General features: G+C 45.2%; 1 protein-coding gene across 3 annotated transcripts in view; it reads left to right on the top strand.

Annotated features, from left to right (window-relative positions):
* Positions 1-1,259: 1,259 nt before the first annotated feature.
* The window catches only part of SUSD6 (sushi domain containing 6), an 89,852-nt gene continuing 64,658 nt past the window's right edge, over positions 1,260-26,453 (top strand). The window contains exons 1-2 of one of the 3 annotated variants that reach the window (XM_052782346.1): positions 1,260-1,278; positions 8,648-8,734. The gene's annotated coding sequence lies outside the window, so the exon portion shown is untranslated. Of the gene's footprint in view, positions 1,279-2,987; positions 4,575-8,647; positions 8,735-26,453 lie in introns of those variants that run through there. The other 2 variants (XM_052782348.1, XM_052782345.1) reach the window with 2 other exon arrangements.

Below are 26,453 nucleotides of genomic sequence, written 5' to 3'. Positions count from 1 at the left end.
CTTCCCCCATATAAGAGGCAGAACACCTCACTCTCCACAGTAAGATAAGAATAATGTAGCAGATCTATAGAAGGTAAGTGTTAATTCAAGGAAGACAAAGGAAAGCAAAGAAAGAGATCCTTCTTGATTCCCTGCGCGCACTGTTGGATACAGAAGTGAAGCATTGTCTTGGGAGAGGCCGTAAATAGTAGACGAAGGGAGAGGAGGCGGCAAGAAGGAGCAGAACTTCCCTTACGCCTGTGTGCACCAAAGCCCCGTGAGCGTGCTCTCCTCCGCCAGCAGCCGCTCAGCCTTGGACCTTCCAGCCAACAACCCGTCCCTGCACTAGAGGACGGAGCCAGGTGTGGCTTGTGTTTCCACAGGCCTGCCACACCAGCAGGGTCGCGCTGGGAGGGGAGCCGGGGGGCAAGCTGGGGAGACAGGGCAAGGAACGGGTTTGTGGTACATTCACAGCGACTTGCCCGTGGCTGAGCCTCTCCCCTGCCCAAGTTCTGGTAGGATTCACGGCCGCAGCAAAGGCAATGGGCATCTCGCTGTGAGATGAACCCCTCGACCTGGGAATAAAGGGTTGAAAACGCAAGGAAACAGCTTGGATTTCGCAGCAGCGTTCTCCCCTGCTGCTGGGGAGCCGCTCCTGCTGCGGGAGAAGAGCAGCAGAAGGCGGGAGAAGGCTCCAGCTCCGTTCGCCGCCGTTGCTCCCAGGTGCTGGGCCGAGACCGAGCGCCACGTGTCCGTGCAGCGGCACGGCACGGCACGGCACGCCGCGCCGCGGGGAGGGAAGGGGAGGGGGTTTGCAGCGTTCCCCCAGGCCTCCAGCAACCGCGCCTGCCGGTCGCGGCGGGGCTCCCACTAGTTTGCTGCGGCTCGTAAGTCGGAATCGGCAGCTGCCGGTTAGCGGGGCCCTTCCCTTTCCCCTTCTTCCCCTTCCTCCCCGTGCCGCCGCTACAGCCGCTCGCGGCGGGCGGGCGGGCGGGCGCGACGGCGGCGGCGCACCGCGGCGCCCCCTACCGGCCGCGCCGCCGTCGGCGGCGGCGCGGCGCGGCCCCTTTAAGGCCCGCCCCGCCCCGCCCCGCGTGCCCCAGCCGGCGGGGCGGGGCCTGGCGGGCGGCGGCCGGGGCGTTGGGCGGGCGAGACGCCGGGGCGGCCGGGGCGCGCGGCCGCCGACCTTCAGCCCCCACCGCTGCGGCACCGCCGCCCCGCACCGCACTCGCCCGCCCGCCCGCCCGCCCGGAACCGGCGCCCGGCCCTCGCCCCGCGACCCGCCCGCCGAGCCGCCCGGTGAGCCGCCGCGGGGGTGGGCGCGCAGCCCACTCCGGGGGTTGCGCCGCTGAGGGGCCGGCCGGCGCGCGGGGCGGGGGCAGCGGCCTGGCTCCGGCGGGGCGCGGGGCCGGGAGCCGGGCCTGCCGCCGCCCGGCTGTGCGGAGTAGCGTGCCGCCTACCTGGACGGGAGCGGGTGTTTCGGCGGGGGCAGGCGCCGGCCGAGGCGGAAGGTTTCGGCGGCGCTTCCCCGGGCGCGGGGCGGAGCGGCCCCGGCGGGGAGAGAGGGAGAGAGCCGCCCGGCCGCTGGCCCGGCCCGCCCGGCCAAGGGACGGCGTTGGCTTTCTCTGGGGCTGCGGGGAGGGGGGGAGCCCCTTCCCCGCCCGGGAGGCCGGCGCTGGGCTTTCCAGCCGGGTCCGTTACATAACGTCACCTGCGGTCCCCGCGTCTCCCTCGTGTCACAGCGGTTGCGTGGCCGGCAGCGACGGGAGAGATGGATTTTCTCCCAGGTCTGCGATCTGCAAAGCGTGCGTTTAGGCTTGCGGAGCCTCTTGGTGTGGGGTGAGCCTCTGGGGTTTAAGCCCCCCGAGGGTAACAGCCGAGGGGTGTTCGTTGCTCCCGTCTGTTCTTCCTTTAGCAGAGCTTGTGGGTGCGTGGGGAGGCACAGAGGAAAAGTGGTGTCTGAGAGGAAGGCGTTCGTGAAGGCACCGCTGATGATGATTTAATGAGAAACTTTGCGTTCACGAGGGCTTCATCTCTGCTTTCTTATTTACGGTGCCTTAACAGCGCCTGGAGGTCAGAGCTTCCCTCGCAGCTGCCTTCACACGTGTGCAGGGCTTAGGCTGAACCTGTATGTGTGCGTAACAAATCTATCGTAAATCCCCTGGAGGACCTGGAGCTCAAAAATAGCCATGCTGGGCTTTTGAGAACTGAAAAGCAATAGCTGTTTTAAGTATCCCTAAAATTGAGGAAAAGATGAAAAAATACCACAATAAAGAGTTCTTATTTCTAATATATTTCCTTAGTGGAATCAGCGACGCATCTTTTCATTTTCATAGTGTTCTTTTAAACAGATTAATGCAAATACAGTAGTTTCAAGTGGGCTTATTCTCGAGGGGGTTACGTTATTGTTGGGAATGGGCTTGGTCTCAGTGTAGTTACAGTAACACAGATTTTGGTGGGTGGAAGGAGGTGAGAGGAAGTAAACATATAAATTAATATCCTGAAGTTGTCTTCGGAATGGTCGAGAGCTAAACTGAGCTGATGGGCAGAGAGGATTCTGCGCTTGTCTGGTTGCGCTTCCTAGTGGCTTTTTGCGCGTGTTCCCATAAATGCTATTATGTAATGGTGCTTCTCTTGGCAGGAGTCTATTGTCACTGTAATTCCTGAGGTTTCTGGAGCAATGCAGCTTGTTCAGGAGAGTCGCGGTCAGAACAACGGAAAGAAAAGTTTTTAAGAGGAGGTTTTAACCTCTTTAATTTTTCATGCGGTAGGACTAAGCTCAAGACATCTGGATCTCTTCCAGAGTATCTTTGCTGTCCTCTGTTTGTTGTTCAGCTTGTCTTTCTCTTCTCCTAGGCTGCGCTATAGATATCAGGCACCAGCTTGCCACTTGCATCCTGCGTCAGAGCTAGGAAGACATTGCCTTTCTCCTTTAATAATAACAATTTTTATACTTCTCTTTTTTTCGTGGTGTTTGTTTTTTTCTTTTCCCGTCTGAGCAGAAGCAGAAGTGGTATAGTTATTTTCAGAGCACTTAACTGTTGCCTAGAAAAAAAATACTTGAGATAATGGGGAAAGGGGACTCTCCCCAGTCTGCATCTCTAGTTAGAACTTGTCCGTATACATCAAAGGGAGGCAAAACGCCTAAGCAGAGAGAATTTGCATATTAAATGCCAGTGCTCTAAGGATCAGTGCTTTTGTCTGCAGTTTATCGTTGATTTCATTCACCGCTGCCTCCTCTTCAGGTGTCTGTCATAAATCTCTTTGCAAGTCTGCCTCCTTTTCTTCTTTTTGTGCCACGCTTATTTTTGGGGGGTATATTTCTATGCAGAGAGAATAATTCTTTCCAGTATTGTATTGTAATCTGGTGGCCAGTTGTGGCACTGGCAGTTTTAGAGATCACGCTTCTGTCTTTTTATGACTTGCACGTTGTTTCTGGTGGTGATTCTGTAAGCAAAACTTGGAGAAGAAAATAACTTTTTTTTTTTTCTTGTTTGGAGTTTCATTGCCCCTCTTAAATTGGCTCGTCCTGTTATATAAATGAGTGTTTTATGGACCACTAGAGAAGAGAGTACTGTCCGAAAGTAGGAAGGTATGTTTCTTTAAGGGGCCACTGGGGTGGAGGAAATGTGCCTGAAAGACCTGCAACCTAATCTAACTAGCTTTTAAAATCGAAGATGATCGTTATCGCTTTATGGTGTTGCACCTCATTGCAGAGCAGAGTAGCACGTGACAAGGGAGCCATAACCTCCTCTTAGACAAGTTCTACTTTAAAGGGGTTCAGACTTCAAAGGAGTTTTTTAATACACAGATGCTTCAGTGAAGTCCGGGTCTGGGAAAGTACTGATCTGGAGGCTGAAATTTCCCAACCACAGTGTTACTGTAGCAGAGACTTTGGTTCTGTCACCTTCTCTCTGCTTGTCATGCAAATTGACCAGCTGTGGTCTTTGAGGAGGGCCCAGTGTCCTTGAGTTGTTCAGTGCAGGGCGTCTCTGCTGAAACAGTTTCCAGACAGTTATCAGCAGAGTTTATATTTAGTGCGGCATGTGAAGGTGGACTGAAATGGCTGCTTGAGCTCATGAGCTGCTTGGGGAGTCAGCGAGCAATGGTTACTGAAGTCACTAAATGTGTTTGCTGCCTGTAGTGTAGTGATCTTGATGGGATTAGTTGTGTCCTGTGATCGTGGTTGTTTTCGGCTGTTTTATTCCTGTCTGGAGAACTGTTTTAGCTCTCGGTAAGAGCAATCTGCAGTGGCCTCAACCTCAGCTCCTCAGCTGTGCAACCTCTTAGCTGCAGACTTGGGTTTCTGTGTCTGCGGCTGTTCCTGTTGCATCACTTCTGCTTTTTATCAGTGTACTTGCTCACACCACAGCCGTCTACTGCTATACTGCCCAAATATGTCCCTTGCCTGTTCTGCTTTCATGAGAAAACAGGTGTAAGCCGCTGGCCTCTGTCAGTCCAGGAAGGTTTGACGTTGCACCCAGAGTGTGTTAGGCCACTGCTGTCTTTTTTTGCCTCTTTGAAAGTTGCATCTCTTCTTGCTAACCTGAGATCCTCCCGGAGAAGCCCTTTGCCTGCTGATACCTGCATGAAAGGTCAGTAGCTTGGAAGCCTTGCTCCAGTGTTTCCCAGTCTGCGTCCTGTTGTGCACTCTGCCTGGTACAAGGACTCCCCGCAGCTCCCCTGTCTTCTGAGCCACTTGTCGGCTGCTATAACCAGCTGATCCCAGCTGATCAGGCTTAGCTGGGAGATAGGCGATCTTCTGCTGGCAGGGCTGGGCCCTGCTTGCCTGAAAGACTGGGGCGTAGAGGGGGAGAAGAGGCAGGGATTGAATTCTGCTTTAGGAGTATGTAAATAGAAAGACGAAGTCGAAGGCGTTTCCTAGAACAGGAAAAGGGAAAACTTAACCCATACGTAGCAATGATGTTTGCTCATAATGTGGTATTGGTTACAGTAGATTTCTCTTGCCAGAAATACAGTAGTCTGTATGTTTATCTAGTTGTCATGACAAGTGTCATGTCTTCAGAAATGCCATCATACGTGTTTAATCTCTGTTATGAAGCTATTCTGGGTACAAATGGAATTACTTCAGATGTAACGATTTAAGCCCCAGCACAGAGAGTAGTCTTTAGGGACAGGTAGATGACTGATGAAGCACTCTCTGTTCTTGCAAGTCCTTCTGTGTAATTCATCTGGCTTTGCTGTTCTGTAGTTACGCAGACAGTGTTTTCCTTGACTCTGCTAGCAGGCTTGTTTGAGCAGCTGCAAAAATTGATTTTAAGTTTAACCAGTGGAAATGCTTCCTATAAATTTCAGGAAGCGAGGTCTTGTATGTAGCAAGAAATGTTTTCACCCACCATTCGTATGCTGTTTGTTTTGTTACTGCATAGTGGCAGCTAGTGCTCTCTCACAGGAGGCTTAGTGTTCTCGCACAGCTTACTTTGTGATGCAGTCTGCGAACAGAGTATTTTCAGAGCCTAGTGATGCTAATAAGAAACCAGTGGAAGCCTAGCCTGTTGTTTGCTTGCTTATTTCTTTATTTTAAACTGATGATATTTGTGTGTGATAATTCAAGACAGTTTATTGAGGAATGTCACGCTGTCAAAAGAGCTGCAGGACCAGAAGTTAGAGGTATAAAACCACTACCTTTTTCCCACTGCTTCAGTTGTCCCCTTCCCCCAGCTTCTGGCTTTCTCTGCCTGGGTGTTGAACGGTGGGCAGGCTTCGAAAGGGGAGCGTACACTGAGAACCTCTCCACAGCGCAGAGGGTTGATGTGTCTTGTGTTGGTTGCTCTGGTGGTTCCCGGAGGGGAACTGCTATCCTGGCAACCAGCCCACCCAGCAGTAAATTTGCTTCCTGGTATAAGTGAGTGTTAAGTGGAATGGGTTGGTCATCACCTCTGCAGCAGTAACCTTGTAGGCAAGGGTAAAGTACAGCTTTTGGAGCTGGTAGAGCAGGGTAAAGGGAAACTGGCTTCTGGAAGCACTTTTATGTGGAGAATGAAACACTGCGCTGTATTTATGCTATGGACTAGAATGGCTTTCAGTCCAGCAGTGTAAACTCACTTGCCATAGGAATGACTTCCTTGTAGATGCTTGAACTTTGCTAGGCTGAAATGTGCACCATTTTAACCTCAGGCTTAGAGTGAACCAGTTTCAGTACTCTGTGTCTCTGTCCATAGCTTCCTTAGCTTACACTTTAAAAGCTCCAGAACCATTTTGAAAACTTTGAAACTGTTTACGTTTTCCCTCAACTCATTTTCCTCCTGGTTTGTAATTAAATGTTGTTGTGGTTTGCTGCTGTTCCTGGTTTTTCCCTGCATTGGCTTAATGGGGTTTTGTAATAAAATGAGTGGGAATTGAAAGTATCTCTGATTAAAACCAAATTTGCATCTTGTTTGAGAATGAAGATAGATAAGAAGTTATGTTGGAGTATTGGATCTCTTTCGGCAGGACTCTGAAGGGAGCATAAGTTTTGAGAAGGAAATCCTGTTGATATGTCAGTCTTGTTTAAAAAACAAAACAAAACCAGAACAAAAAAAAGAAACCAAACCCAACAACACCCTCCCAACCCCAAACCCCCAATTTCTGTGAGCTCGAGAGCGATGTTCTTACACTATATAAAAAGATAAATCTTTCAGTAGCTAAACTTGCAACTTGATTTTCAACAGTAGCTGTTAAAGGCAGCTTGCTTTGAAATGAGCTATAGTTTGTATGTGTAGTTCTAAATATATAGGTTAGTGAAATGCTTGAATATCTCTGGCCTATTTAAGATGGTTTGGTGGTTTTGGTTTTTTTTTTTTTTTTCTTCTTGGTAAATAACTTCTGGAAAGTCTTCAAGAAGTAGATATTGAAGCAGCCCACACTAATATAATTACATTGTGGGATGTGCCAGAATCTCCTTTGGGTATTGGAGCTCATTTGTGCCAATCACTCTCACAAGGCATTTTATTTGTTAGACCTAGTAAGGTGCTCTAATGTTAATTAAAACTCCTTTAAATGATGGGCGGGGGGAAGGTGAAGATGCATACTGGGTATGTGTTGTTCTCTAATGAGCCAAAAGGCAAAAGAAAACTGATGTGCAGTGAAGAAGACTTAGCAGTAATGTATCATTCTCTGCTGTGTGGGGATTCATTATACTTGAAAGCTAAGACAGAAACTGCCCCCAAAATAGCCTGTGTAGGTTATCTTTTGGTGTTGGTTCACAGCCCGAGGAGGATGCCTTCTGTGCTGAAACACCAGCCTGGAAGGGTGATTGACATCTCTGCTCTTCAACAGAAGTGTCAAAATTGCAGAGCATTGCTCAGAGGGTATAAAAGCTTCATTTCTCCATCTGCTGCTGCATATGCCACTGGCGACCCAGTGGCCATATGTGGGATCATCCTGAAAGCGTTAAACTCGGCTCCTCTCCAAGGGCCCCTCACTCCTTTTGAAAGCCCAAAAAGGGCACGCTGCTTGCTTCAGGAGAGGGAGGCTCCTGTTTTCCCCTTAGGAAAATGTAGTAGTACATCTTTATAAAACTAAAGCATTATTGCAGAGAGCTGTGTGATCCTGAAACGCTGCAAACTGGTTTTGTGATGTGCAACAAAAATATGCTGGAGACTCATCTCAGGCTTTGCCCGGCTTTGTGAGCAGACTATAAAACCATACAAGCCTGCTAACAGAGATCCATTAAAAACCGCTTCGTGGGTATGAGGAGCAGGGTTGTATGACCAGGGGTTGTGTCTTTTGGTAAGCGTATGATTATTTAAGTTGAATGAGAGACATGAAGAGGAGTTTGCTAGGTTTGTTTTTAATTTCATCAGCTGTGACAACCTCCATCTCAAGTCTGTTTCTGGTTTGCTGTCTTGCAGGGCTTGCATGATTCTGAGACTCAAAAAGCTGACATTTAAATGTGACAATGAAATGTTTAACAACAAAGGAGATCTTTAAGCAGGCTAGACAAAAATTCCTTTCAGCTGCATAGCTTTTACTTTCACTTTTAGATTACCAGTATGCCCAGTTCTCAGTTGGTTGCTGTGCTTTCCGAAGTGGAGAAGGTTACCTTATTAATAACCAACTTTTTAAGTCCTGGAATTTTTAGTATTAATGCTGAATAAAAAGGGTGTGTGTGGGGTTAAAAGACAATAAAACATACCCATGGTTTTTTGGCACCATAGAAATAAATTTCCTTTCTCCTATGCTTGTTTGGGAAGTATGCAATATTTGTGATTGCTAGATTTTTATTTGTGGGAGTGTATGTGTGTATCTGATGGCTGGACTTGATGCAGTTCTAATCTGTGTATTTCAGGTAACTTCTCAGAAGTTTCTGTCCCATTGAAAAAAAAATTAACAAAGCTTGAGTGCTGCTGAAAAATGTTTTCAGTAACACTCTGCTATGCTTTAATCTGTGATCTGTTCTCTTCTTACACTTGAGATTTTTTTAATGGAATGTGTGAGGGTAGTTTTGAATATTCTTTGTTTTTGGGTAACTTGTGCAGTATATCTCAAACCCAGATGTGAATTTTGTGGGTAATGTCTGTACCTGAAGCATAGCTGTGTGCCTGTGTCCTAAAAACATAATGGAGCTGCTTCTACCCCTCAGCCTTTTGGCTCTTTTATGTGACAGAGTGCCATTCTTATCCCCTATGTACTCACAGCTCATACTTACTTTTTTGTGTATTCCTAGGTGTGTGAATCAACCTGTCATCACTGAATCATCACTTTAGTCATACTAACTTGACAACATTTGTATGCCAGCTTGTGTCATCACCAGGTAAGATGAAAGCTAATGCCGTTACTTTATTTTTCCTGACTCATTGGTTTTTAAACCTGCATTTTGTGCAAACGCCATGACTTTTCTGTAGACTAAAGTCAGAATGTGCTGCCTTCCATGTTCTCCTGCAGCGAGACAGCCACTTACTGTTAGTATTACTTCCTGTTTCGAAAGCTAGTGTTCTGAAATGTTCTTAGGGTCTGACTCCTTTGTAGTCATGCCTTTAGCCTTTTTCCTGACACCTCTGTTAACCTGGTTTTTGTGGTGTTCAGATACCATAAGCTGTTTTTTTCCTTGTGTTCTTCACTCCCTTACTACTCCCTGGTTTTGCTGTAGAAACTGTTGAACTCCTGCTGTCTGGAGTTAAGCATGCACAATAAACCACCTGTACTATCTGACCTTTTCTCTTGAACAGAAAATAGTTTTTGTTTTGTTTTGAATTTTTTCCATGCCTGCTTCCAAATGTTACCTTTGAAAATCTATCATAGAAGGATCTTCCTTGTATATTTTATGTTTTAATGGTAGGAAACTACCTGGATATGTCTTTCAGAGAACTAAACATAAAGCTGCTTTTTTGCACCTCACCCTTTTATCCCCCTTTAGAGAAGAGATGTAGACTGGGGGCAGGGAGAGGAAATCCCTCTAATGCTTTCAACAAGGTTATTATCCAGTGCTCTAGGGGAGTCCTAGTGTTGACGAACTAATGTGAGCCTTTGTTCCAATGCTAATCAGAATAGGGATAATTCCTCTGACTACCTCCTCTTCCCCTCAGATCCCTCTAATAGTGATAAGGCATTAAGCTCCTTTGCTACCGCTCTTCTTGCTGTGCTGGCCTGTTGTCCTTGTTTCCTGCAACTGCTACCTTGAGTGCAAAGGCTTGAGTTTTGAGGGGGTCTCATTAGGAGTGCTCATTTAAATCTTCTGAGATTTTTTGGGTGTTGCTGAGTGTACTTGTACACTTCAGTTAAATAGATGTCTCGGTGGATGTGTGTGTGTGGTTTTTTTCTGTCATTAAATAAAAAGTAATTTTTTGTTTATGCAAGACACATTGAACTTGAATACAGTGGCATCTTTTGTTACATGTTGGGACATGTAACTGAAAGAATGTAAGTCGGCACGTAGCTGAAACTTAGAAGGTATTTTTCCTTCTGTCTCTTCTTTCCTTCTTCCTTGGACAGAGCAAAAAGCATTTGATTCTCAAATACTTTTAAATAGTCTTAAAGAGACTAACTTCTAATCACTAGTCCAAAGAGCTCTGTAAGTTTTCTAGGATGAATGTGTATGCAACCTATATATTGTTTTGGTTTATGCCAATGATCTGCTCCCAGTCTAAAGACAAACTGCACAACAGTAGAGAGAGGAGCTTGAAGCCTAGGTATATAGTGAAATATGACTTTGCATGTCATATAACACAAAAAAAATAGTTCATTAAAACCATGTCTCTTCACTAAATCTTATTTGTGGCTGTGGGGAAAGAGCAGGGGTGGTGGTGAAGATACTGGTTAGGTATGATGTGAAATGATCACATGAGACAAAGCTGTTAAAAAGTCTTGCGCATCAAGAAGGAAGGGGGAAGTGTACTGACTTAGCCTCTTTAGACTTTCCTTGGCAGTATGAAGCTGATGAGAAGCTCATCCTTGTGTTTCTAAAAGCAGGTCTCCTAGTACAGCCGTTTGGTTTGTGATAGTGGGTTCTCTGAGGATAGATGGTGGCAATCCTCCATGGATAATCTGTCCTGAGTCTGGCTGAGCTGGCCTTCTGGTGAATTTGTAAGGGAGTTTGCTGTCTTTCACTAGGGGCTGTTCTTTTTGCAGGGTCATTTGAGAACCTCTTTAGTATCAGTACAGAATAGAGGGGTAGGAGGGATTTAGACAAGTTAAAGATCTTTCCTAGAAGACAGAGATTGACTGAGTGCGTCTGCACAGCTAGCATCTGCATATCAGTGCAATGCTCTCGTAGTGTTTCATTTTGATGGAGAGTTTTTTCCTAATGCAGAATTGGAAAAGGCCTACAGTGATGATATAAAAATCTGATCTCTTTGCAAACTGCACAATTTTTAGTGATGTGGACATAATATCTAGATAAGCTGAGCTCCAAAAAGTGTGCAAAAAGGTATTGGGGTAGAGTGAGAAAGGCTCCATCAGAGAAGATGCTCATCTGAGGCGACTGATTTCAAGTGTTCTTTGCTAGTGACCGTGCACATGTGGGGAGTGTGTGTTAACAAAGGTAGTCCAGTGTGGCTCATTGATGTGAACCTATGTGGAAGCATTAGCTGCGGGAAGGGGTTTATCAGCACTTCCAAACAGCATTTGTTTTTTGAGGTTGATTATGTTGACAATATCCTGAAGAGACATCACTAACAGATGCAGTGTGACACATTTTATGTGGGTAAAATTATGGGCTAGGCATAACTGCCTTTGCCTAGCACTATTAACCCAACAGTTGTTAAATCCCAGGAAATGCTCATTTTCAGGGTGGTGATTGCTTTTATGACCTGAAAATAAAGACTGGAAGGCGTTGTTGGTTTTGTCTTTTCTTTACTCTCGATTGGCATACGCAGGGCATTTCCTGTGAATGAGTGCCCTGTACTTAGTTACTCATATTCTATCATTTTTCAACATCCTTCTCATCTTCCATGATTCAAAACAATTATCTGGAAATGGGGGAGGGGGGGGTGAGAGAGACCGCAGACAAGTTGCAGTGCAGAACACAGGTTTCGTCTCCCCCATTATTTTTATCCTGTGAAGTGAGAACAGGAGGAGGATGGCAGAAGCATTTCTGAACAGCTCCTGTGCAAAGCTTCCCATAAGGCCTTGAAAGCTCTCTAACTTGCGCTTTCTTGTCTGTTCCCCCCTTGTCTGCTTGAACCATTTGTAATGTGGAAAGCCTAAAACCCAAGTGCTTGTAACAGTGGTGTCTGCTCTGGGGTTGGCCAGCGTTCACCTGTATCCCTTCGTACATATTGGGGTTTCTCATTTGTGTATATTTTGATCCAGGTTAGTATTTCCTTTTCAAGTGGTGTACTGTAGCATGAAACTCCAGGGGCACACAGCACGGTTGGTATTAAAAGCTAAGGAGACAGTACAGAATATTCAAAACTGATGTGTTTTTCTCCCCAGATATTTTCTTTCTGCTCCTCTGATAGGAGGCCAGAGGGGACGACTTCTGCCTGTTTCTATATGTATGAACTGAAGGTTTGGATTCTATGTGAGAGTGGGTTGGGTTTTAGTGGGTTTTTTCAGTGTTTATTTTAAGGTAACTTGAAGACCAGCTTAACCCTTGTGACTCTCTGGTTTAATCTCTGGTAGAGAGGAAGGAAGATGGGTTTTCAGTGGCTACCATATCCTGGAGGCAGTATATTGTTCCATTTAAGCTGTGACGATTGCTTCTTCCCACTTCCCCCCAACATTCTGTGGAACAGACACTTCTTGATTTTAATTCTTCATCTGTATTTATCCCTTATTGCAAAGCTAGTGTTTTTAATTAGCATAGCTTAGTCATCAACTAACAGATCGCAAAAAGGCTGTTTGACTTTTGATGTGACAAACAACTTGCTATGTGTGAGACTGGGAAGAAGATTCCCCCCTATAGCCTTGTGCTCCCTGGCCGATTCCCCTCTGGCCCTGTTACCTGGACAGCCAGTTGTGTTTACGGGTAGAGCTTAGCATCTTGGGGAGTGCTTGGGTCAAACTAGCTGGTGATCAGATCTCTTGCCTAACCTTGGAGTGGCAGGTTGGAACCCAGCACTACCTGTGGGTGCTATTTCCCCTCTGACTGTAGTAGAGGATCAGGCTCTGACCATATGCTCCTTAAATATGAGTTGCAGTGAGGCAAGCTGGGTTCATGTGGGATGTATAGATTGAGGTACTTCTCCTTTACAAGGATGGATCCTTCGGATGAAAGTGAAGGCATGCCTGGGGGAATGGGTGTTGCCAATGTCCTTACTGAGGCTGTTCAAGGAAATTGGCAGTATAGCTGGTCTACCATCTCACTTGCTGAAATCCTCTCCTCTTTTTGCCTTTCCAACAGGAAGGGCTCTGCAGTTCATGACAGAAAGCAGTCTTTAGTTCAGCAAATCTGTTGTAAGAGTCCCAAGAAGCTATTTGTAATGGGCATCAGAGCTATTCATATATAACTTACTTCTGGGGCAGGCACTTGCCTCTGTGTTGGTAGAGTGGCAGTTTTATGCCTGGGAGCGAGAGAGTCTGGGATGAACTCATCAATATGAAATGCTCATCTGAAAAACAACTTGCTACAGCAAATCTCCTGTTTGAGAGGTATGTCACCTGAAAATAGGCCTGTTGCAGAATAAGTTGAAATCTGTCAGTGCCTCTGTTTTTTGTTTTAAATGGTTCACAGGAAGCACTAGATTCTTCAGAACAACTTGGGTGTTGCTTTTTGTTTGTTTTGGTTTTTGTTTGGTTTTTTTTTTTTAACTAAAAACAGGCTGCCCTGCATAAAGTGTGAGGCAATACAGGGAGGTGGGAAAAGAGAAGTGTATTGTACTTGCAAGACTTTTGAAAGGGCCTGAATGCTGAAGTTGGAAGGAATTGAAGCATTTGAGCCACTAAATGTTAACAGTTGGCACTAATATGCTTGTGACCTCTGGCAACATGGCTGAGAAAATAGTCCTGGTTACCTCTTGTGAGTTGATCTGTGTTGCCTTGCTTGATCCGTGTACCCGTGCCTGGTCTTTTCCACCATCTCCAGTGGTGTACTAGTGCGTTGGTTGGTGCTGACTAAAGAGGAGGACTTGAGTCAGAAATACTGTTTCTTACAAAACAATGCACGTGCTGCAGCCTTTCCAAGCATTCTTCCAGACAAGCCTTGCTGAATTTGAGATATGTGATAAGATTTTTTTTTTTTTCTTCTCTGAGGTACTTGGTGGCAAGCAACCATATTTGCTAAAGGAAGCTGGTATTTTATAGTCCTCCTGCATTGTGCATTTAATTGCTGCATAACTGATTCCCACTGTCTCAATTGTACATTGATTTTTCTTTTTTTATGCCAACTGTATAACAGGCTCCCAGTACATAGGGGAATTTTGCACCCTCTTTCTGCTTAAAGTAGTACTTGGAGCTGTTGAGAGATATTATTCAGCTTAGACAATACAGTACTGTGTCTTAACAAGTGCATGTGCATATCCTAAATTCTCTGAAGGTATAGCTGGGCACTAGCTGCTCAGAGAAGTTCAAGGCAACACTTTCTTCCCTTTCAGCACCTCACGCTGGGTGGTCAATATGTTTAATCCTCACAAATTGTGAATTTTACAGGATGGATACAGTAAAGAGTGCAGAGGGGTTTTTTTTGTCTTCCAAGCCATTAAGGTCAATATTAAATGTAAAATCAGTAAATTCTACCTAGATTTTTTTTTTTTTTCCCCTAGGACTCATTATTATCTTAGCCTTTCTTGTCTGAGTTCTTCTCTGTCTCCTTTTTGGCTGTGGTGCCAAAAATGTTGTATGTGATGATGGTAGAATTTGCTGTAAGTGTAGAAGGCAGCCTGTTTTTCAAGTTGAAGCAAATTTTTGGAGGTAGGTGAGGTTAAGGAGGAGCCAATAAGATATTTTAAGCAGGCTTTTTGAAGCTGGCTTAACTCATTAGTTATACTGGGATGAGCCCATTAATTCAGTAGAGTTATTTCAGACTTGCACTGTGAGGGTGATTGCTGTTACACTCTCTGTATCTGATGTTTGAAAGACTACTGCAGAGATCCTCCCCTCTTTTTGGGGAAGGGAAGGAAAATAAGAATATTGCAACCAGAGTATGTGGAATCCCTTGGCGAGTGTGACACTGTGCCTGCTACCCAGGAATTGGATGCTGAGAAAGGTATTTGACTTATACTGTCTGTGAGAACAGAGACTGGTAGCTCTGGAGACTGAGGCTCTATTGACCTCTCAGGAAAAAAAATGGGAGGTTAAAAAAGTGTGTAAGAAGACTAGTGTAGGCACTGTTAATGCAAGCTTTGTATAGTGCCATGAATGTTGGGTAGTTGTTGCCTGGGCTTCTCTACATGCTTCCTGCCTATCAAAGCCTCTAGCATCTGCAGGAAACGGAGCACTAAGCTAGATGAGCTTGTTTTGATAACGCGTGAATTTTTTGCACACCGGTATGTGTGCAATTTTTGAGGGTAGATCAGTTTCCTCACTACGTGCTAGGCAGTGCTCTCAGATGGGGACACAAATCACAGTTAAAGGCCGGTAATGTGATGGAGGAAGGTAGGAAAAAAAAAAGCACATAAAAATGTAACTAACTAAAACTGAACTAGCCTGTTTCTTTTATGTGAAGCTACTCTTAGGAAGATGATGATCTGAGTGCATTTGGGAAGACAAACCTTGCAACAATCTACCAGTCTCCTGGTGTCCAGGAACTAGTTTTTGGAAGAGGTGATGTTGCTTAGCTTCCTGGTGAGAAAGAATAGTTCTGGTTGTGAAAAATCAGAGTAATAAAAGTTGGACCTCTGGAGCTGCTATAGACCCAACCTCCTGCTCAGAGCAGGCACTCAGATTATGTAGATCTGGATACAAGGAGTGGGTCTGGATGTCTTACATAATGGTTTGGGCTATACGTAGTAGGTGAGTGTCCCTCATGAGACCTTCCCTCAAGAGGAATGCTGAGCTTGGCTCCCAATTAGCGAAATCACTGCTACTAGCCAGAGAACAACAGGAGGCTCAGAAGAGGACTGGAAAGTCATCTCTGTTCAAATCCACATGTTTAGGTGATATTCAGCTGGCTGCTACGGTCTGCGCTTTGAGGCTCTATGTTATCATTTCTGTCTCTGGAGAATCTAGATCCAGGAAGATGTGGGAAGAGGTTGTAGGTGTCCTCTCAAGAGAAGTTGTTGTGTTTGTTTAACATAGGGAGAAGGAAGATTTCTTGCCTTGAGTTCTTGTCTTGTATCAAGTAGAAACATCTTTGCCTGCCCAGATGTGACAAGCTCTCTCCCTCCCTTCCCACCCTTCTTCACCCTCTGATAAAAGCATGCATTCTAGGACATACATGTCTTAGAATAGATAAAACATTTCCATCCATACAAACATGATGTTTTCAAACACCACTGCAGTCTCTCATGCTGTCAGTGATACACCCGGGGGGTATGGGTGTTATTTGGCCATAGGTTTTTGCCTTTAGGCTGTGTTTGGCAAAAGAAGTTTTAAGTAAATTCAATCCAGTTTACTTTGTATTGGTATTAAAAGCTTAAACCCCATTCTTCTTCGTCAGTATTTCTGTGGAGAAGACACTGCTGGGGTGAGACTTGCACTTGGATAACTTGGCTGTGTTTTATAGGTAAGCCTCTGTAACACAAGATGAGCTTCTCTGATGTCTTCTGGAACAAGAAGAGCTAAAATAGCTAAAGTACAGAAGCAAAAACTCATCAAGTGAAAATATGTGGATTTACTTCCACAGCTAATGACTGTTTCCAGTATAATAGGGCATAACGCGTGGCTGCTGCATGCCTTGTACTGTGGTGTGCAACTTCATTATGTTGCGGTTTTCCTGATGTGTGGCTGTAAGGTTGCCAAGCTTTCAGCTGCTGGTGTAGGGTTGTGCCAGCCATGCCTGGCACATGGGGAGGTGGTGACCTTGTATGTGTGCGGGGCACGGGTAGCTGCGGGGAGGATGAGAGTTTATGGACTGCACAAGGCAGGGTGGCAGCATTGGCATTGCTATAGCCGGATGCAGAAGTCTTTATTCATTTGTTATTTGGTCTCAGGTAAGTGCCAAACTTGGGAATATGGGGCTGCCACCTGGCTTGGAAAGAAAAACAAAGTCTTAATGCAGAAAGGCTGTTCTTGGGTGGAAAACGTTAAGGTACAAAGAAGCAGAGAGGGGTCTCTGCTGCTGCTGCTGAGCCAGTGGTGGCCTCTGGAGTGCCTTGCTCCTGGTGGTGTTACAGACTGTGGAGGTGCACATTTTGCTGTAGTGGCCATTAAATAAACCACTCGATTTATCTAGAATGCAAACATACAGTGATAGCTATACCACAGAGGAAGATTTGTATGAATCTCTGAACAAAAATCCAAGATACTTTGTCCTGTGTTTTTGGCTTGAGATACCAAATGCCTAAGTTTGATGGCGTACTTGTCTTTTGTTCTTGGGGAAGGTGAATTTGAGGATCTCTTCCTGCAGTAGCACTGAGCTAGGCCTTATCTCCTTTTGCATCAAAAGGAAGCACTTCCTCACCAGGCTTCATTGGGCAGGAGAGCTGAAATACTTGGTGTTCAGAAAACAAAAAAAATCCTGTTGCTCTGGGATTTCTGAATGCCTAATGAGCAGTGACTACTTAAAGGGACTTTGTTAACTGGGAAATCCGACCTTTGTCTGAAAAATTTCTCTACATCTGTTCATGTAAGATTATGAAGAAGGTTGGAGGGTGAGATGTTACTTTATCCTTTCAGATCATAGTGTGCTCATTGACATAGGTATGGTCATTTTGATAATCTCACAGAATAAATCTGGTCCATCCAGGTTTGAAGGCTTGGCTATGCTTCTGTTTTTCTTCTCTGTGCTGCATGAAGTAATGAGCAACTGAGCTATCATGAATCTAAAGTTCAGACCGTGGCAGAGCAGCTTGGGGGCATCTCCAAAACCTGAAGCTCCTTTTAATTTGCAGAGGAAAAAAAATCCTTTAATTACTGGATAGATGACAAATATGAGGATCAAAGTGAGACTTTTGAGGCAAAGCTTACCTGCTTATAAGCCAGCAGTAATCATGGGTCTCCTTGCTAATGAAGTTTAATATTGGGACTACAGAGCTGAGAAGGCAGACTTGGGAAAAGACAATGTGAAAGACTTATTTTTTTTGTCTGCCCTGTGAAATACCAGCCTTTATCTCCTCGGCCTCCTTACCCTTGGCAGAGGACAGGTGCCAGAGGACAGGTGCCACACACAGAGTCATTTTGGCCACTGCCACTTCCTGCGGTCCTGTGTGCTTGCATTGGGGTCACCCACACAACTGCTGGTCTGCTCTGACCTTTTCTTCTCAGGCTTCCACTGCTTTGCACCCCAGAGTGCTAAGGGGACACCACAGCCAGCTCTGGATTCAGGGTGATCCTTAAATGGATAGACTGTCCCAAGTTCCACACAGGGGGAAAAAAAAAAAAAAAAGATTTTGTTTGTCTCCACAAAATCCACCCTTTCTGAAAACAGTAGCAAGGTTGCTGTTGTTTGATCACTGTTAGTCACAAGCAGAGTTAATGATACTAGACAAAAAAAGAGCCTAGAAATGTTTGTTATGGAAGTCCATGTTTAATCTCTGCCAGTGGCTTTTGGCTTGCTTAAAGCTGTGCTATAACCTTTCTGATTTCCAAGACTATTGATTGCCCCCTGTGTCTGACAATGCATTTAATTCTGTGATGCTTTTGCTGGCAATAGGTCTTACTTTTCACATGGAAGAAATGTAGACTGTAGATCTTGCTAGAAATTGATTGGGAGTAACTTCTGGTGGCATGGAAAATCTGCAATAAGAATAAAATAAGCTGTGTGCAGAAGCCTGAGTTGTAGAAGGCTTTAAAGTCGGAAGCCCGCATCCAGCTTTCAGCTTCCATAGGAGGTTGCTACACCATGCGAGTGCACTGTTTCTGCTGCTCCTTTTATATTAGGATCATCAGTAAATAAAATACATAAGGAGGGCAAAACATGGAAGAAAATGACACTTCATTCTGCAAACCTCTCATCAAAAGCTGGCTTTTATAAGCTTAAAGATGAAGTTTCTGGTCCTAAGATGAGACTGCTAGCCACCTCTCTCAGTAAATACTTAGCCAGGCAATAGCTAAAATTCAGATATTGCATCTCTTTTTTCCTCTGGCACTTTCTGGCTGTGAGGCTGTTAACCAGACAGTTGTTGTCTGTGTCTCCTCTGTGCTGCATTGCTTTTCCCCTTACTGCTTGTGAGGAGGCTGAAAAAGCCTTGCTGTCTCAGCAGCGGACTTGAAGTCCACATGAGATCTATACACCAGGTACCTGGGAGACTGTCTTTTTGTCTTCCTGTAAGCAAATGCTTGACTCTGCTGGAGACACTTGCGGATTGCTCTGTGTGTAGGAATGTTCATCGCTGGGTTTCTTGCCTGAATTCCCTACCATGGGCAGAGAGTGAATACAAAGCAAGATGTGTGGGTCAGGGCAGTAATATACCTAGACTCAGACTGGAATGTTTTAAAGGGATAGAGCGGGGAGACTGGAACATGTTGTCACCTGGATGGATCAGGGAAGTAATGCTGGCACTAGTTAATCTGGCCTGTCATTTTCCATTTTATTTACTCCTGGCACTTGATTGTCAGAGTAGGCTTTTATACTGCGTTCTCTGGCTTAGGCTGCTCAGCACTGCAGCAAAATCCTTCTAATCCTTTTTGCTATCCATCTCTTGCAAGAAAAACTCAATTGACAAAGTGAATATTTGAGTTTCAGAGAGCAAGTGTGGATTCAGGTTTGGGAAGAACGAAGAACCAGCAAATATGGCAAAACCTTGTTGAGACTGGGGGACTCTTAAAATAGGTGAATTAACTTGTGTGCTGTATCTTGACAGCTGTTGAGGGACTTTGCTAGTATGAGGGGTCTTATCTCCTTGCACAAGACTTTCACAACTAAATGATACCGACCAACAGGTGCTCAAATAAAAAAACAGACCAATAAGGTCTTTTTCTAAGAGGTAACAAGGATTCATTAAGATTGTCCATCTTGCCTTATAACTTTGTTGCATGGCAGACCCCTATGTGGTGTAGCACTGCTGAAGTAGAAGCCTTCTCAGCTAGAGTGCCTGTGTTCTGCAGAGATATTACAAAGCATTGCTGCCATGTGTCTGGCCTCACATTTGTTGAAAACAGACATGTTCTTGGGTGCTCTGATCTGAACCAACTGTGTTGGTTGCAATTCTGGGCAGTGCTTTCAGGAGTTGAAGAAGGCTTCATGATAGCGGTTGAGATTTAATGTGCTAACCATGCTTACTGCTGCCAAATGCCTCACAGCTCCAGAGCATTACTGTAATCTGCTAGTGACAAAACTAGTCTTTCAGTGTTGCAGCTCTGACTGGGCTGTGGGTAAACCAGGCTCGTGTTATGGCTAAGCAAAACTCCTACAGCAGTGTTCTCATCCTCCTCATTCTGGCATCCTGTCATGAAAAGTGCTCTGAGCTTGACTGTCTGGGCCAGAATACTGGCAGCACTGGTTCTTCAGAAAGCCAGATCTGGACTGGGGATGATGGGGCTGGAACAGGGTAAGGGGAACAGGCATTTTCCTTCTTATCTTGGAAGGAGTGACCTATTACTTTTGCTTTTAAATATGAATGAACTCATTCTCTGTACCTCAGATACTGACCATATGGTATTCCTGGTAAAAGTAGCAGATGTTCCTTTCTTGCTGCGTTTTGCTTTGTTACACAAATTCTCTTTGTTTTCTTTCTATCCTGTCTGCAATGGGCTATAATAGTGTTCAGCTCCAGTGTATCAGGTTATTGCCCTGAATTTCTAAGTGTGCATTTACAAATAAGGCGGGGGCTGCATGAAATGTTGCTTGGGTTGTGGATCTGATGCATGTGTGTATATAGGTGGTAACTGAACCCTGCGTTCTGGGTCAGTATGCTCAGCTGAATTGTTTCTCCTTCTGTTTCACTGTTACTTGTGGCCTCTGCACTTTGTTCCTCAATATAAAACAGAATGTTCCACCCCACCTTCTTTGTGGTAGTATGGTTTGGTTTTGCTAGTGAATGCAATTTCTTTGCAAATCTGCATCACTTTGTATCCCAGAGCAGCATTGTTTTAGTGAGAGAATGAGGATATTTTTGCACGTAAATGGTTGTTTTCTATATTCTCCCTGCCAGTGTAGTTGTCCTCTTGTGTACTCATGAGTTGCTGTACCAGTTTAGTAAGGGAGAGTAGGCATATGGTGGTGGACTGCAGCAGACGAACATCTGTGAGTGCCAGATAGACCATGGCATCCTGCAGCCTGGATGCAGGAATTAGAGGATTGCACCCAAACAGTTCTCTGTTGTCTTTGTTTGCGTGGGGTATGAAGCACTTGACACAACGCTAAGAGAAACTTCGGTCCTTGCTGGTGAGAATGACTCGGCTCTTCATAAATATCATTTCATGTATTCTTAGGAATCTTCATGTGGGAAGGGGCACGTTGCTTTGCCACTGGAGATCTGTTGCCCTAAGGCAGTGCCAGAGGCTGGCTGAGCCTGGGCTGCCACGCTGACCTGCGTGTACTTTATCGCACATTTAGCTGGAACAGGTAGGGTTATGAACTAAGCCCTTCTGCAGGCTTCTTGTCTGCGCGTAGATGAAGACAGGTCCTTGCCCTTTCCCTGTAAATCTAGCTGTCGTCAAAATTTCTTTCTTTCCCCTGTCCAGGGACCCTGCCTGCTAGTCTTCTGTGTGAAGATGAGTGTGTCAGCATTGATGTATTTACTAAGAAGGGTGTCAAACAAAGAAAAATGTGGTAGTAATGTGACACTGAGAAGAGGCACTAGCACAGGTCTTGTGACCAGTCTGTTGATGTGTTGTCTCTTGCTTTACTTCAGAACTCTTATGGCAGTGGCATGCGTTGCTTCCCCTTTGGGGAAAGCATGAGCCTCTAGAGGAGGGATTTTGTCTTTCTGGTGAAGGAAGCAGAGGTGGGGAGGTGATTATCTCAGGGCCTGAGGAGTTTGCCTCAAACCATGCCCTAAAGAAAGCTGTGGTACAGAACTGCCCTTCCTGTCTGTGCTCAGAAACCACTAGTCCTTTCTGGAAGACTTGTGTCTTGGTGCTCTTGAGCTGGCTGTTTTCTGTTTGGGCTGTAGGTTACCTGTGATGATGTGTTTGTACAGTGTTGTTTAGCATGTGAGGGCTTGTATTGTAGCTTATAGTGAGACAAGGTGGTCTCGCAGGCAGCTTTAACTGCAAAATACTTTAACTAGCAGGTAGTTCTAAACTTGGTGTGGCCCCTTGGCAGAGCCAGTCAATGAACCATGCTGTTGTAAGCATCTGCTCATGTAGGAGACTGAAACCTAGAGGATTGTTTGTGTGAGGGAGGAAGGGGGTGTTTGAAGATGTTGGGATTAATGGTAGAGTTCATCAGTTATGATAGAGTGCTCTAAAATTTTGATGCTCTTCTTAGTAGAAGACAAAACCACAGGAGTGAAACCTGCTGAGAGCCATGTTTGGGAGTAGGTTCAGGTTCCCTGAGAATCCCCCTGGGGCCAGTACCAGGATGCAAGGAGGCAGCAGTTTCCTCTTTGTCCTTAATCAGAAGAGGAACAGCTGCACTGGGGGTGGTAAAATGCAAGGAAAGGCCAGATAAATGCAAAGATATCAAGAAGAGACAGAGATCTCTTCTTAATGGTCTTGTTTGTATTACAAAAATTACCACAGTCTTTGAGGTTCACCCTTTGAATGTTCACCCTTTAAACAAAAAAAAAAGGGGGGAGGGGAAACCACCCTAAAGCTTAAACTGATGCATAAGATCAGTGTTCAAGATGACTGGAGATGTTATGTAGTGAACCTGTGTTTTCTGTCCCACTGCTCTCGGTATTTTACTCCCCGCTGCCATTGCAGCACACCATTGTGCATGCTGCAAGCGTGCTTTGGCTTAGTATCAAGCTTTGAAAGATATGTTCAGCAGCAGGTCTTGATCTCAGCCAAGGAGGGGGTGTATGCTTGTGCGTGGGTTCTGTCTCTTAAGCATGACTAAACTGGGGAACAGTTAAAACAACCAAAACAAAACACCACCCCAAACCCACCCCCTACTCACATCCCCCCAAAAAACGAACCAAAACCCCCACCACAAAACCTGCACGCTTTCTGAAAGTACATCTGGCATGGGAGGGGAGCCAATTTGTTCCTTTTTCATTGGAGCAGGAGATTCCTGTGTTCCCAGTTGTGGTTGTTTAGGGAAGCCTGATGCAGGTATCTGTAGGGTGATGATAACCCCTTGCACGAAGGAACATTGGCCTCCGTTACCAGTATGCAGCTCATCTCTGCACCGAGCTCCAAAAAGTGAGAGTACAGCTCAGCCCTTGTTGAGGGGGTGGTGTGCCCGCACAAGTCTCCTAGATTGCTAATGCTGCAGCCGCACAGGACCTTTGCAAAATGCACAAAGTAACTGCCCTCAAAACCTTACAAACTCATTCCTATATGCCCAGGGGCGATTTTTTTCAGTCGTGGGAAGTCCTGGAGACATTGTTAATGAGTTCAGCTGAGGAACTAGCACAAGGAACTGTGGGAGAGAGAAAGGCTCACTCTTGCGTGTGAAGCGTGAACTGGAGTGTGTGCAGAGAGGGTAAGGAGGTGTGGTAGTGATCTTAAGAAGAAACAAAAGCAGAGGTGAGGCTGTGTTAAGACTTGAAGACGAGGGGAAAGAGCTGGGAACTGGAGAGGAGGGAGAGCCATTGGCAAGGAAAGTCTTAGTCTTTACTCCTTTCATAAATTTGGTTTTATAAATTAATAAATATCAAGCTCATGTCAGTGACTGTAGCTACAAAAGTAAAAAGGGAGTTAAATATTTGCTGATAATTTGAGGGAAGCCTGTTTCCAAGCAGTCCTGCTCTTTGATTCTTGCTTCTGAGCCAAATTATTGGCATGTTCTGGGACAGAAATAGCTCCTGTGTCTGAGTGACCTTTTAATTTCCTTTTCAATCTTCTGAATCCACTGTAATGACCAAAGAAAGCATTAAGAACAGGCGTGGTGCAGATTTTATTGCATGTTTGCAGTAGACCAAATAGATCTGGATTTCTCTGGGTGTTACATAGCAAGAACCTGCTGTGAGAGGAAGATCACAGGGAACCAGTTGTACTTCAGGTTAAAGAGGTAGTTTCCCTCCATGTGATGGTAGCTCATAATATCTTTGTAGTAGTGGTCTTTTTTGTTATGCGTTTATACAGCACCTAGCACAGTGTGGTCTGATTCCTAGGCTCCAATTTCTGCCTCCCTTTGCCTTGCAAATGGTAATGAGGGAAGAAGTGCTTGTGAAGGGCTTTCTTTGCCTAATCACATACCTGTCCGAAGCAAAAGTTTATCCTTTGGCATGAGCCCCAGGCTTCCTGTCTGCATCTCTTCCCTTGCAGTGACTTCCGTAGTGAGTCACAACAACTAGCTGTTATGTATGAAAAAGGGTGTTAAAAAGCATGTGCTAAAGAGATGGGGATAAGAAATGACGTCTCAGCCAAGAGGCTTTCATTGGGTGAGGGGATAAGGGAGGTGCATGCAGCAGAGGAAGAAGCAGCATGAGATCACGGGCTTTTTATTGCTGTCGTGGTTTAACCCCAGCCAGCAACTAAACACCACGCAGCCGCTCACTCACTTCCCCCCCCCACCCAGTGGGATGGGGGAGAAAATCGGGAAAAGAAGCAAAACCCGTGGGCTGAGATAAGAATGGTTTAATAGAACAGAAAAGAAGAAACTAATAATGATAATGATAACACTAATAAAATGACAACAGTAATAATGAAAGGATTGGAATGTACAAATGATGTGCAGTGCAATTGCTCACCACCTGCTGACCGACACCCAGCCAGTCCCCGAGTGGTGATTCCCCCCCACTTCCCCGTTCCTATACTAGATGGGACGTCACATTGTATAGAATACACTGTTGGCCAGTTTGGGTCAGGTGCCCTGGCTGTGTCCTGTGCCAACTTCTTGTGCCCCTCCAGCTTTCTTGCTGGCTGGGCATGAGAAGCTGAAAAATCCTTGACTTTAGTCTAAACACTACTGAGCAACAACTGAAGACATCAGTGTTATCAACATTCTTCGCATACTGAACTCAAAACATAGCACTGTACCAGCTACTAGGAAGACAGTTAACTCTATCCCAGCTGAAACCAGGACAATTGCACAGCATGAAAAGATCCCACAACGAAAATCTGATCTAACCTTTTCTTCCTGTGTGTCTTTCAAGAAATGTTTTCCATGTAAGGCACAGGAGAGCCTGCTGTAAGGAAGCACGTGGCTGTCATTTATTTCAGAAAATGTGTTTCAGCATTCAAACATAAGAAAACAGACCAGATAGACCTGTGGTAGCTGCAGTCTTTGTTGCCCACATTTATGCTATTTAAAGACCAGTCTTCTCCAACTTGATTCTAGTGAGGTGACAGGCTTGCCTAAGGTCTATTGGCTACTTGTAGGTGAGGAGAATAAGCCAAGCATTGCTGGGGTTAGGCCTGACATTTCTCAAGTCAACATAATTGTATTGCCCAGCTGATGGTAAGCCGAAACCCTTCCAGAAGGTTTCTGCAGCTCTGGTTTGACTGTTGGTAAACGATTTCTTCTTATGCAAGTCACCTATACAAAGCAGCCCACAGTTCAGGTGTGGTTTTGAAAATAAGTGTTGATTATGTTAATCACTTTTCTGAAGTTCTTCAAGACCGGTTCATTCCCCAATACCCTTTTTCACTCATACTTCTTTCCTGGCATATAATAGTGGAGGAAGAAAATTTCTGTGTAGGAAATGGGGATTTAAACATTTCTTGTCTAAAGAAGCAGAGGTTTCCTTTTTGCTTCTTGCAATGAAGGTGTTTGCACCTTAATATCTAAAATATCTAAAAAATAATTCCAACCCTTAACATGGGCTAATTCCATGAACTGGACCCTCCCAATATTGATGATATTAAGGCAGTAACATGCATGTCCCCTGTTCCAGTCTCATCCTCAGCTTTTTTTAGGCTCCTGCAAAGTCTGAGAGTCTCATTGTACATTGTGCATCTTTCTTTTGTTGTAATGGCTTTCACATTACTAGCATAGGTCTTAATTCACCAGTCTCAAAGCTTTTGAATTTTGTGTGTAAGCCTTGGTGAACACTTGTAGAAGTGAACTGGGATCCCTCTGCTTATTGTTATCTGTTGATGATTGGTTTGTAGGTGGGTTCTATAACTTGCCCTCAGGAACGTGCAGTGGGTGTCGAGCTTTACTGTGCTCTGAAATGGCATGGGCCTCAGAGGCTGGTTCTTTCCTTTTTCTGCATTTCTTCATTCTCATCAGATCAGAAGTCCTTCCTGTGGTTAGGAAGTCTGATGGTCAAGCTTATTTCCTCAGAAATGAAAGCAAGCATTTTGGATCGGGCATCTTGCAACTGCTGACACTGCAGACCATCACCCGCTCCGCTTTTCTCCTTGCAGGTAGAAGTACCTGCAGAGTTTGCAAGGAATAGTTTAGTGTTCCCTTGATGATGGTGGTGTTAAGGGTGTACCCGTCCATTCTACAGAGGCCTCCCTCCTGAGAGCCTTTGCCTCTTGAGAAGAGTAACTTTTTACGTCATGTACTGCAGAGTTCTGAGACTGAAACTTGTTGGTCTGGTGACAAAACCCAACAGCTTTCTTTGGTTGGAAATAAAGATTTCTGAATGGGAATGCTTCTTCAAAGAACTGAAACTCCTGCCCTATGACACCTGTTTCATAGCAAATGTAGCCTAAATATCATTAGTTTCTTCAGATTTGGTTTGTTTGCAAGGAACTTGTGAAGACTATTGATGCCTTTGATGTAAATAAACCATGGCCTTGCTTCTCTTGCAGAGAAGATGAAACTTAACCTTGGTCTCTCAGAAGTAAGTTGTTGGGCTCTGTCCTCATCAGCAGGTGGTCCTACCTTTCAAAAGGGCCTGTAATAGTGTTTCACTGGGATTTCTTTCCATTTGCACGGGTTGTGTGAAGCAGCTTTTGCAGTGATTCCCAGCAGCTATACTCAAGCGCCTCTGAGTGTGATTTTGGAGGTGGTGGGGAGGCTGGAGAGGGAGGTGGAGGCTGCGCGACTG

This window comes from Harpia harpyja, chromosome 3 (assembly GCF_026419915.1).
Source record: "Harpia harpyja isolate bHarHar1 chromosome 3, bHarHar1 primary haplotype, whole genome shotgun sequence".
Lineage (NCBI taxonomy): Eukaryota > Metazoa > Chordata > Aves > Accipitriformes > Accipitridae > Harpia > Harpia harpyja.
The sequence above is the reverse complement of the archived record's forward strand: the minus strand, read 5'-3'. Positions and strand labels throughout refer to the sequence as shown.